The sequence below is a fragment of the Vulpes lagopus genome, chromosome 11 (genome assembly GCF_018345385.1).
Source record: "Vulpes lagopus strain Blue_001 chromosome 11, ASM1834538v1, whole genome shotgun sequence".
Lineage (NCBI taxonomy): Eukaryota > Metazoa > Chordata > Mammalia > Carnivora > Canidae > Vulpes > Vulpes lagopus.
In genome coordinates, this window is record NC_054834.1 from 77,744,675 (window position 1) to 77,757,003 (window position 12,329).

General features: G+C 57.6%; 1 protein-coding gene and 1 long non-coding RNA gene across 7 annotated transcripts in view; one reads left to right on the forward strand and one right to left on the reverse strand.

Annotated features, from left to right (window-relative positions):
- Window positions 1-1,742: 1,742 nt before the first annotated feature.
- On the reverse strand, window positions 1,743-9,324 carry LOC121471263. Of its 2 annotated transcripts, none has more exons than XR_005982646.1 (4): window positions 8,173-9,324; window positions 5,153-5,304; window positions 3,546-3,680; window positions 1,743-2,236 (listed from the first exon to the last, which is right to left on the reverse strand). It is a non-coding gene; the product is annotated as an uncharacterized LOC121471263 (long non-coding RNA). The 2 variants fall into 2 exon arrangements; XR_005982647.1 differs by lacking the exon at window positions 8,173-9,324 and adding an exon at window positions 6,676-6,839.
- The window catches only part of AHNAK (AHNAK nucleoprotein), a 29,753-nt gene continuing 24,458 nt past the window's right edge, over window positions 7,035-12,329 (forward strand). For 3 of the 5 annotated variants that reach the window (XM_041721744.1, XM_041721750.1, XM_041721749.1), the window contains exon 1: window positions 7,035-7,183. The gene's annotated coding sequence lies outside the window, so the exon portion shown is untranslated. Of the gene's footprint in view, window positions 7,184-7,951; window positions 8,090-8,166; window positions 8,266-12,329 lie in introns of those variants that run through there. The other 2 variants (XM_041721745.1, XM_041721746.1) reach the window with 2 other exon arrangements.

The window sequence follows — 12,329 nt, forward strand, 5'->3', positions numbered from 1 at the left end:
TGGTTTATTTCCCTCAGCATGATACTCTCTAGCTCCATGGTGTCATCACTGCAGATGAAATCTTTGCCAAACCCAGTGTGTGAATGGGAACGCCTGAGACTTGGTTCAGCCTGTATAGAAACTGGTAGATACTGGTTATAAGCAGCTATTTATTATAGCTTTGTTGGTGCTTCTGCTTAAGTCACTTATTAAAAACTCAAGCCTTTAAAGTTCTTCCAATAAAGACGTAGATTGTCATGTTTTTTTCATGTCCTGTTTGAGCTGGAGTTGGACAGCTGCTCTGCACACTGGGTCAGGCCCATCCCACCAGCTGCCCACATGCCCCAAATGTGCCACTTCCTCTTTTCAAAGGTGGGGGAAGGGTCTAGAATGTTGAAGGGAGAGGAATGAAGTGTTTTGGAGGATCCACCCAGCCATTTCTGAAATCAATACTGTGGTTTTCATGGCAACCAGCACTCTTTGTCCTTGGAACCCAGAACTTTCCCTCATCAGATGGGTTTTCCTGGGTGACTGTGGCTTCCCTGGCTCACCCTACCAGCTGTGCCTACAGTATAGGCTAACTTCCCCAACTGACTTTGGTCCTCTGTGTGTTTGGGTGCAATTCTGGGGTCCCCACCTCCACACCTCCCCTCATGGTGTGGAGCTAAAATATCAGTGCTCCTGAAAGGTTAGAGAAACAGCCACCTGCTCCTGTCTGTTTGCTCTAATTAGGCTGGCATAGCTCCCGGAGTCGTTTTACTCCAGTGGAATTACTGGGGTGTCCCGGTGCTCCAGCACCCAAGGGATGGGTGCAATGGTGGTGAAGTGGCTGCTGGGTGCTGCATTGTATTCATTCGAATGTCTCCCAAGAGGCAGAGTACCCTGGGCAGGTGGGACTGCTTAAGTGGCAAAGGTTGTTTTGGTGACCCTGGGTCTCTAGATGTTCCTGGGCTCTTGTCATCCTTGTAGCCCCCTCCCTTTCGGGAACTGCTCCCTGCCCCGTTTTCCTCATTTTCTCAGGATTCCAAAGGGAGCCTGCTGACCCTACCTTGTTTACACAATGGGCTGGCCATGTGCAGAGCGGGGGCTGGATGGTCAGGGTTTGGGGCTATTTCTGATCGAATCTCCCATGGAATGTGCTTCCCTCCACTTCCAGCGGCCCCCTCCCCTCCCCAGCAGGAACAGCTGTCATGTGAGGGCCTCTCTCGCTGGCTCAGCCCTTTTGCAATCTGGCTGGCTCCGCAGGGATGGGGGTGGATAGTGAGGATGGACAGAGCCAAAGGGTAAATGAGGGGACACGACAGGGCAAGAAGGGCTATGTCGTTGAAGGCCCAGGGAAGAGGGGTTGCCAGGGCCAGTAGGAGGGGTGGAGGCAACTGAGTAGGCCAGGGAGGCAGTATGACAATGAGCTTAGGGTGCCCATCAGAGGCAGTGGGGGCCGCAATGCGGCAGGAAACTTTCTAGGTGCAGGGGAGACCAGCTGGTTATAGCGGGACCCTGGCCAGTCATTCTTCAGGGAGATCTCCATTTCTCTTGAGTCACAGGGGAGCATGCCCTGTCAGTCCCATTCTCTGTGGGGCCTGAATCACCCACTTGCCAAGGGTGTTGGCTGCCCTATTGTGGAGGAACCTGTGCCCTACCCCACCCACTCCTGTTAGGACAGGGGTTAGCAGACACACTCCTTTAACCCACCCTCCCAATGGGAACATTCTATCTCTTGAACTCAGACTGACAGAATGTACCTTATGCAGGAAAGCCAGGGAGACCACATTAGGTAGTCGCTTTATTTTACCCAGGAGGAAACCAGCCCAGAGAGGGGAAGTGACTTATCAAGGGTGCATGCTAGTCTTTCCACAGTTCTCAAAGCCACTCACTGAGTCACTTTTGTTCCTAAGAGCAGGAAGGGGCGCTTCCCTCAGACTGCTGGGCCACTAGGATGGACCAAGCACACTCGGTTTTGGAGGTAGAGGGTGGTATCCAAGGCTGCTAGCAGCCCTGGCTGGTAAGAGGCACAGAAGTGGAGCAGGTCCCAGGGCAGGTCAAGCCCGGCACTCCAGCACTCCAAGTCCTGGGGCGAGCAGAGGGCACAGGGCGAGCAGAGGCGGGACTTCGAGCGTCAGGAACCTCAGCTATGTGGTGACTCAGGCTCTGGGCAGCCTAGGCCCTTCCTTTATTGCTCAGCCTGATCTCCTCAGCCTGGACTTGGGAAGTTGCAAGCAGAAGAGGGAGAGAAGCCCAGGCTGGTCTCCCTTTACCCCTGAAACCAGAGGAAAGGCAGAGGAAGTTGGAAAGGATGGCAGAGAAGCAGATTCCAGAAAAGCGGAGTAGAGGCTGGTGGTCCCCCTTCCCTGCTCCCAATTCCCTGCTGGGGCTGCAGCAGCTCTGCTCACTCCAGCTCCCTCCCTCGGCTCCTGTTTACAGTTTGCCTGTCTTGGGCTCAGATCTGAGCTCTTCTCTTCTGCTCCCCCTCCCTCCTTCACAGCCTTATTCAATCGTGTTTTGCCACTTGTTTTCCTTAATCTCCACATTTCCTGTTCTCCCCCAATCTGCACAAGCACACCTCCTGGCCTCTAGGCCACCTCTCACCCTGCCAGTGCAGGTGTCCTGCTCCCTCTGTCCTGCTCACCTTGCCCGCTTTGTCCCCACTCTCTTGTCTGGATGCTCTTTCTGAGCCATGTTTCCTCCCAGAATCTGTGCTCAGAGCCCCACGTGTCTCTCATTCTCTAATAAGTTTTAACTTGGGTTCTGCTTTGGCCTGAAGATTTCAATTAGGACCGAGTGTAATGGGCAGGTTTCCTGTATTCGCTCTTGTCTGATCTGATCTGAGTGATTCAGGAACTCCTTATTGAAGCCCAAGGTTTTATACAGGCTGGAATTTAAACTGGGCTGGAACACTTGGCTTCATGTTCTGAGTTTGAGTGAAGAGTCTGGGGTCTCAGAGTTGCTTAGGAAATAATATCTGGATCCCAGAATCACTCCGAGAGGTTTGCTGTTCACCGGGGAAGACAGATTAGGAAGCAATGAAAGTGAACATGGATGGGCCTGATGTTTGGGGAGATGCTCATCTCTGGGTATGTGTGTATGGGTGGGGGTGGGGTCTGGGAGATTCCAGATAGCTCGAAGAAGAGGTAAGAGTCATTTCTCTGCTTCTAAGGCAGATATGTCAGAGGGCCCTCATGGGAGGGGTGGGGAGTCTACTTTCAAAGAGACTGCAGATTGCACATTTCACTTCCTTTCTGGGATCATAGTTTAAAAGCCATGAATACTCTCTGAGCAGTCGCGTCTCATCTTCCCTGTAATACACTGATTTTAGAGGAGGGGACTGTGGTGAGGAGGGAGGGGAAGGGGAATCCCCTGGCCCGGGGCCTGCCCATAGAGCTCCCTCTGTGGTTGCTATGGAAACAAGCATACTAGGACAAAACAGAGGCATGTCGCTTGGCAACAGAGCCCAAGATTCATCACACACACACTGTGCGTACACATCAGGGAAACTCCTGGGTTGGGCGGGGGAGCAAAACTTCTGGGGAAGCTGGGGTATCCCAGTGATGATGAGTCCTAGGACTCACTCAGCTTTGCCAGCAAATCTGCAGGACCTCGTTGTTGGTGTCTGGTACCTCTGAAAGGTGATGGAGTGCCAGCAGGAGGGCTGAAGTCCTTCTGGATTCCTGGATAGCCTTTATTTTGGCAGAGGAATCTGAAACCTTCAAAAAGATACAGATTTTCCTTGCGAAATTGAGACTGTCAGGGGGAATCCTTTTATAACTTAAAAAAATATTGTGTGTATCTGTCAGTGTATGTATGTTGGTGGGAGGAGAGAGGTGTCAGTGTAAAATATGTGGCAGAATGGATAATATCCCATTTTCCCAAAGCATAGGACCTGCAAGGAGCTCAGAAGACATTTTCTTCAGGACCAAGCACCTTGAGGCAGGTGTTCCATCCTGTTGAGTTTTTTATTCCCTGAACCACCACTACCAGCACCACCATAGGCCCTTGGCCTGTCACCGGACACACAATAAATGTGCGGCTGTAGGAGAGGCCTGTAAGTGGGGCAATTGTTCCCTGGCTGAGAGGAAAGCGGAATGTTGGGGTTTAGGATGCTGTTGTGAAAAAGACAAGGGCTTTGGCGCCAGTTATACCTGTAGTTCATTCATTCATTCATTTCACAAAGTTCTCCAGCCACAGCTCTAGGCGCAGGGCACAAAACCAAGACCAAGGAAATCCCTGTCTTCATGGGGCCTAGATGCCAGCGGGAGGTTTGGCTCCTGCTTCTGAGCGCTGTGTGCCTTTAGGTAAATCACTAACTCTGTCTGAGACCGTGCCCTCCTAGAGCACATGAAGATTAGATGATAGCGCCTGCTGCAGCAGGAGACACAATCGCCATTAAGATAGCTTTGGGGGGTGAGGGATAGGGGGCTACAGCAATTACACCCCTGAAAACTGTTGAATATATTTTCTCCCCTTGGGCCAAGGAAGCTGACCTAGGAAAGTCCAGCTCCTTTTCCAGCAGGCAGGGACGGGATTGTAGTTTTTTTTTTTTTTTTTTTCTTTAATGGGGCAAGGGTCTGGGTGACTCCTTCTCTATGCTCCTAGCTTGGAGTGTGCAGGAAACAGTCCCCAGGACCATCGCCAACCAGGCATTTTGACACTCCTACCTCTGAATGAAGTATCTGGACAGTAATCCCTGCTCTATAGTTGCTCCCAAACCAGCCTCTCCTGCCTTCTTCTCTGTTGACCAAGAGGGTGGCCAGAACAAACAATGGAGCAGATAAGTTGGCCCTGAGCCCAGGACACTAGCCTCTGCTCTTTCACTCCTGGGGGGCCGATGAGCCCATGCTCCAGGGAGGATCCAGCATCCACACCCTCCCCTGCTGGTCCTTTCCTGTGCCAGTCCCTCCCTCCAAACTCCTCTCTGCAGATCCCCTGCATCTCTGTGGGTATATCATCACTCCCGTTTAAGTATGTTCTGGGAAAACTTGCACTTTCAAGGAACTCTGGTGATTCATAAAGTTAAAAATCCTTTGGTCAACTGTTAACAGTGGTTACTTTTGGGGAGAGGGAGTGGGTGAGGGAGGAGGGACACATTTACCTTTTGTTGTTCTACCTTTCTGTATTGTTTACATTCTTCACCAGATGGAGGCATTGGTTTTATTTCAAAAATGTCAACAAGGATTACCTGACTTGTAGCATGACGGGCCACTCTAGTTTCTCTGTATTCTTCTTCTTCTTCTTCTTCTTCTTCTTCTTCTTCTTCTTCTTCTTTTTTTTTTTTTTGGTTAGTTTCTCTGTATTCTTGCTCCATTTGTCAAAAAGCTGAGAAAAATTTTACTGAAAATGAAATAAGAATTAAAAGCCACTAGTAAAGGAAATAATTAGTTCTTAGCTCTTATGTTTTAAAAGCACCACAACGTTGAAAAGTTTAGATTTTTTCCCCTTAAATAAAGTAGGTTCTAGAAACAAAATGGAGGAGGTGCTTCCTTCAAAAGCCTGGGCTCGTGACTGTGTGTGGTGGGACTGCCTCTGCCCTGGGTTTGAGTCCCTATCTGTGTGCCTGTATGTCTGTGTGTGTGAGTGAGTGTGTGGGTGGGTGGGGTGGGGTCTGGGAGAGAACAGACTTGTACCCAGGAGCAGGAGCAAGTGAGAGACAGAGACATGGAGAGACATAGAGAGACAGAATGCTGATGCCCAAGCTCTACTTTGTCTGTCTTTGCATGTCTATGCCTGTCTGAATGTCTACACATGTATCTCCACCTTTATGCATCCATTGTATGAGTCTCCACACAGCTAGGGCTCCTTTGCGGTGTCTTCCCTCCCCCATGCCTGTGCTGGTAACTGGACCTGGGACACAGCCCCCAGGGCTGGCAGCAGAGTTGGCTGCTGGGTATTTTTAGCCTGTAAACATGTTTGCCATTTCAGAGGACAGGGCCGTAGGTCTCAGCCCCAGCCCACTCATGATCTGCCGCAAGGAGGGTGCTCCTGCCCAGAGCCAGGTCTTCTCAGGGTCCCAGCCTGGGGTCTTCCTTCCTCAGCATTTGGGAAGGAAGGAAAACTGCCTTGATATGGGTAGTGGCTGGCCACCTAGGAGGGAGGATAAGAGGATTCATGGGGGAGAAGAGAATGGGAGTGTGGAGGGGGGGCTGGGTGGCCAGAAGGGCCCCCGAACCCCATCATTAAGCGGTTAATAAAATCTCATGGAGTTAGAAGTGCCTGTGGGAAATGGCAGTAAATTTGGAAGCAGCGTCCTTGCGAGTGGGGGGGTGGGGGAAGGGCTCAGATAAGAAATGGGGAGGTCGAGGCAAGGCTGGAGCTCCAGCTTCCCTCGGGTGGAGCCCGTAGAGGAAGATGTGCGGCGGGCGCTGCTCCTCCAAGGGCTGCCGGCCTGACTCCCCTGTCGCCGCGGTGGCCGGAGCAGCACCTAGTGCGTGGGGCACTGGTGACTCCACGTGGGCACCCTGACTCCAGGGGTGGGGCCAGCGTCTTCAGACCTTTTGTGGGGGAGGGGCGGGGGGGTCAGAAAGCCGGGTGGGGGCGCAGAAATGGGCGCCGCTGCATGGAGCTTGGGAACCAAGTGAGACTGGGGCCTGGGATTTGAAGTGTAGACGCCCGGGTTGAGAGAAAACTCAAAGATCCGCGTCCGGCTGGAGGTTGCGTCGGAATCACACACCCCCCCCCCCCCCCCCAACCAGCCGCTTTCTGAACCTCTGGTCCTTCCGGCAAAATGAGCTGATCTGCAGCTTCCAGCTGGGAGGACGATCCTTGGGGAGCTCCAAGGAGTATTCTGGTGCAGGCGACCACACGCTGCAAACGTTGCGGGGGTGGATCCCCGCGCGGGCCAGGGCAGGGGGCACTGGAGCGGGGCGGGGTAAGGCTGCTCCCTAGTCCCCGCGACCCCCCGTGGCCCTCCCCCCAGCAGCGCGCTCCCGGGGCCGGGTCGGGTCGGCCCGCTCGCGGGTCCCAGCCCCACTCCGGCCCCGCCCGGCCCCGCCCTCTCCCCACAGCTCCGGGCAGACCCGCCCGCCGGAGCCGGAGTTACAAGAGCCGCCTCCGCGCGCGAGGGCCGGGCCACTCGGAGCAGCTCCGCCGGGGGGACTGCACCGCCCACCCTGCCGGACCCGCCCCGACCGGGGCTCGCCGCCTGCAGTCGCCGCAGCACCGCGACCTGGGGCCCCGCGCGGGCTGTGGCCGTGCCCCGGGGCTGAGCGTGCAGGTAGGGGCGCCGGGCGCACCGCGGCGCCGCGGGGACGGGGCTCCGCGAACCGGCGAGGGGCGGTGGGCTGCAGGGATGGGCGAGGCGCTCGGCTACTGCTGAGGCCGCGAGGAGCAAGCTGGGCAGCCCCGGGGCCGCCGGGGAGGCGCCGCGTCGCGCCCTGGGAGCCAAGCTCTGCCTCCGGAGTTGGGGCGCGAGTTGGGCAAAGTTGGAAAAATCGCTCCGAAGCGTGTTCTGCTCCAGTCCTCATTTCTCCCGAGGGCTGCTTGTTGGTTGGGGGGCCCCGCTCCTGGCCTGGGGGCCCCTGGTCTCCGCCCCATCCCCTCCTTCTCCTTGGGGCGGTGGCTCAGCGCGCTGCTCCCGCTCCTATTCCGTGTTTACTGGAGAAGTTTCCGATGTCGTCGCCGAGGCCCCTCCCGGAGTCCCCGCGCCCCCGCGCCCCCTCGGCGGTCCTTCCCCGCTCCCCACACCTCCGTCTCCAGCTGTGCGTCCGGAGTCCTCCCGGTCCCACCCAGTCCTGTAGCACCGGCCTGTGCCCCTCTCAGCCCCCGTCCGGCTGCCCCGCCCTAGGCTCGCCGCTCCGCGGTCCCCGCTCCAGAAGCCTCCCTGCGTCCTGCCCTAACTTTGCAGCGCGCCTCGGGGCGGGCCGGGCGGGAGAAGGGGCGGGGGGCGTAATTAGGGAGATTCCAGCGCTGGGGTGGGCGGGACGGGGGTGCCGCGCTGGGCCCGGCCCTCGGCCCCACCCCTTCCCCTTCGGGGGCGGCGCGCTCTCCCACCCCACACCCCACTCCCAAACCCGTCCGGGCGGGATGGCCCCCGCCCCAGCGCCTGGCACGGCGCCAGCAGCCTGAGGAATGTGGTGGTTGGAGCCGCTGACTAATTCAAACCAGAACTCGGGGAGGAGTGGTGAGGGGCAAAGGGGAGGGGGAGGAAGGGGCTGCGTGGGGCGGTGGGGGCAGGATTCGGCTCCGCGTGGGAGGAGGGCTCACCGCGCACTCCCGGACCCTCCGCTGCAGCCGTGCGCTCCGGGAGAGACGGTGGGGGACGAGGTCTTGCCCTGTTGGGAAGGCAGAGCGCTTAGGGTGTGTTCGCAGAGCCGTGTTATGTAAGGCTTTCCCATGCGGGGAGAGGGTGTGCAGCGTGTGAGGGCCTGGCCCTCCCTCCCCTGGCGGGCCTGGGCGCCCCCTGCCGTGCCAGGGCCGGGAATCTGGGGGCGCAGCCCTGGGCGGCGCCGGCCGGGAGGGACACGTGGGGCTGAGCCGCCCGGGCTGTGCCCCCCTTGCGTGGGAGGGGAGCCGAGCGGGCAGACGGGGCGACCCACGGGGCTCAGCTGGGCGCCTGCACCAGGTGGGGGACGGCTCTGGCGCCTTGGCACATGTGGCCACAGAGAATTGTGTGCGTGTAGTGTGTGTGCCCTTGAGCCTTTTACTGGGTGTGGCTGCAGAGAGGTGGTGGTGAGTGTCCTGGCTGGCGGTGGCTGCCGAGAGCCCTGCTCTGTGGAGTGGGCTTATGGAAAGGCGGGGTGGGATCCTCCCCTGTCAGTGGGGTCCTTTAGAGAGAGACCTGGAGTTTCCGAGAAAAAAAAAAAAAAAAAAAAAAAAAAAAAGACTGGTATTTACTTCTGTGTCCCCAGCACAGCAGTGAGCTCCAGTAATTGGTTTTGAAACAGTTTCCTCCGTGAGAATCCAGCCTCCCATATGCAGGAATCACCTGCCCTTCCTTGCACAGCCCAGTGTTGGTAGGGGCTGGGCTGCTTTTATGGGACATAGTGACAGCGTGGGGGCTGTTGTGATAGGTGAAGCCACGGGAAGGGAGGAGGAAGAGATTGAAGGTGTTTTGGAAGGCATTTTCAGGCCTTGATGCCTATGCTGCATCTAAAGTAGGGGAACAGATTCTGCTTCCTTTTCCCTCTCTTCCTCTGCCCCCAGAAGGAAAATCCCTGGGGCTGGGTGTGGCACTCACTTCCTTTCCAAAGCTGAAAGGGGAAGCTTCCTTCTCCTGGGCCCAAAGGGATGGTGGGCTTGGGCCAGCGCACAGTAGGTAGAGAGTGCAGAGTGGGGAGCGGAAGGGCACCCCCGACTTGGGGGGTACCTCCTTGCTCTGAGCTGTGAGCTGTGGTAGGAAAGAGGTGGGGTAGGGCAGGGAGGGAGAGGACCTAGGACCCTCAGAGCTGGGCTAGCATAGGACACAGGGTCTCGTCTGAAAGGGAGGGTGTGTGAGCCCCTTTCTCTAAAGCCTTGTCCTCAAGAGAGTATATGCCAGGATGTTGGTCATCAAACAGGGACACATAAGGAGCCAGAGAAGTCATGCGGGGCTTCATGCTGCTGATCTGGGACCCTTAGCAGTGATTCAGGGGCGCTGCTCTGGGCCCTCCTTGGAGAGCCAACCCCACAGAGTTGGGTTCAGGGTGCCAGACTGGGTTCAGGGCACCGGTCCAGGGTTCCGGGTGGGCCACGAGAGAGTCAACCACGGAAGACTTGTGGAAGAAGAGGGCCAGCAGCAGAACAGGGGCAGGGAATGGGCTGGAGGATCTCCTGGGTCATCCAAGTCCCAGGGAGGCCGTGGGTGGAGGTGCCCAGGCACTACCAGGCTAGATTCTTTGGCTCAACTTGGAATTGGCTGGCTGGCCCCGGTGGAGCACGCTACCCAGAGCTTGAGGAGCTGGTTTGAGAGGTTGGGGCAAATCTGTGGGGGTGGAGGGGTGTGTGGGGCTCTGGGGTGTGGTCACTGCCTTCCTCAGAACTTGGGAACTGCCTGGAGACAGATGAAGGCATACCAGAAGAGCTGGTCCTCCTCTGGATGGGACCACTCCCACTGCTGGCTCTTCCCTGCTCCCCACTACTCCCCAACACCCCCCAGATTTGTCTCCCTGGAGCTGGCCTGACCCTCTGCATGTGCTCGAAGTGAGGAAGGGAGGTGGCTGCTGGAGAAGGTTTACAATGGGCGGATTTCAGTAGATGGTGGCGGTGGCCAATGTCCCAGGCCTTTTGCTCTCTTTTTGTCCCCCGTGGGCTTTATCCAGGCTCCCGGCTCCCAAGGGCTGGCATATCCCTGGTCTCTGGCCACCCCAGCGGGCTCCCAGGCCTTCCAGAGCAAACTCAGTTTCCTCCGTGTGTGTGTGTGTGTGGGGGGGGGGGGGGCGGTGGCAGCTCAGCAGGAACGCGTATGTGCGAAGGAGTTTTGATAGAGTCCCTCTTCTTCACCCCTGGCCTAGTTCCCACCAGGGGGGGTTCCTGGGCTGTTGTAGCTGGAGGTGTGGTGCCCAGGCGTCCTCTTTGGTGTTTGTGGCCTCATGTGCCTTTGGCCACTCGTGTCACAGCGGTGAGGGGTGTGTTATATTACCGGTGAGAGGCCGTCCCTCTGGCTGTGTATGGTGGTCCTGGGTATGTCCCTCTGCTTGCGTCTGGGGCTTAAAGGGCAGGGGATGGCAGTGGGACTCTGCCCCGGTGATGGAGCTCTGATGGAGCCTGAAGGTCAGGTCTAAAGTCACTTTCTCCATCCTGGTTGGGTTCTGGGCCCTGGAATTTGTCTTCAAAGGCCCTTGGGAGGGTGAGGATAGCTCTGGGAACGAAGCCCTGGCTGAGTGATGCCGAGCAAGGCGCTGCACACGGCTGGTCAGGGAGGGGCATCCTGCCTTGTCCCTGGGGGCCAGAGCGGAGGTTCTAGGGGAAGGGGAAATGCCTGGAGCTGATCCTGGCTTCGTGTCCTGGCTGGGCTGGGGGTGGCTCTTTGGCTGCTGGAGCTGCGGGACCTGGCTCTGCGCCCCTGCACTAGCGCTGCCCGGCCGCTGGGTGGAGAGGTCGCCTGCGGCTGGGGAGCCTGTGCACCCCTGGCAGCTCCAGGGCTGTCATCTCCCGCTGCCCCGCCCGCCTGGGTGAGACCGAGCCACCCCTGCCCTGTGGAGAGTGCACCTCTGGTCCTTGGGTAAAGGCTCTCTCTTTCCGGGCTGTGTGGCCAGGGGTGGGGACTTGCCGCTGGGTAACGCGCTGCTGCCCCCAGGCCCCCATCACAAGTCACAAGGAGGAGGGGAGTCCCTCTCAGTCTGGGGAGGAAGAGGGAATCTCCCTCCCCACTGGAAGTGAGAACTTGGAGCTCACTGGGGGTGGGGGGATGGTGTGAGGAAGCTGTGTGTAGGAGAGCCAGAGGAAGATATAAAGCCTGTGGGGTAGGAGTGGGGCTGCCCTGAAAGTGGAGGTGCAGAAAACTCAGGCCTGATGGTGAGGGGCCCTTGCTGGGGCTGTGGGGGGCGGGGAGGGAGGCAGAGAGGAGAGGGCTGGAGTGATAGAGCTGGAGGGCCTTTCTCCTGGTGGGAGTTGTGAGCTAGGCCAGTGGCCTGGATAGCAAGGGAGCAGGAAGATAGGCCTGGGCACCAGGTAGACGGAGATGCAGACTTGGGGCAGGCATGGGCGCCCTCCAGAATGGGGGGGTGCCTGGGGCTGCCCAGACAGGTGCTGTTGTGAGTGGGCGGAGGCTGGGAAGAGTGGGGGACCGGGCTGATGAGTGCGTCTGTGCACGCGGTGTGTGTGTGTCCTTGTGTGTCTTTCTGGGAATGTCTCTGCAGCGCCCATGTCGCCTGTGTCTTGTATTGTGTTAGTCACGTTCTCCCTGATAACCCCACCCTCCCCCAACACATACAGTGTGCCCCCTTGGGCTGTAAGTCCCAGAATGAGCTGAGTAAAAGTTCCTGATGCCAGCTTAGACCCTTCAGATTACCTTGCTGTTCTCCCCTAGTTAGACTAGGGCGTGCTGTTTTCCAGACAGAGGCCTGGCAGCTGCATCCATGGAGGTTCGTTCGGAGCAGGCTGAGGCCCTGGAAGCGATGCCACCCCTGTTGTTTTCCTTGTTCCCCTGGGACGAGGGCCTGCCTGTTATGGCTATTGCCCTTTCCCAGTGAGTGGAAGCATCTGCCTTACCCTTGCTGGTGCCTTTCTCTAGAGTGGGTCTCGTGTCCCTGCAAGCCCCAGAAGGGATGACTTTCTTGGCCTTCACTTGATGGGCCCCCAAGAGTCTCCAGGTGAGCTGGGATCTATGTAGCTCAGGATTTCTGAGTCCTGGGGATATGGCCTCCATGAGCCCCCTCAGATCTGGCTTCCAGGAATTCTGGGACTCTGCCCCTCTGGGTCGGCTATCCCTGAGCTGTTGGCCA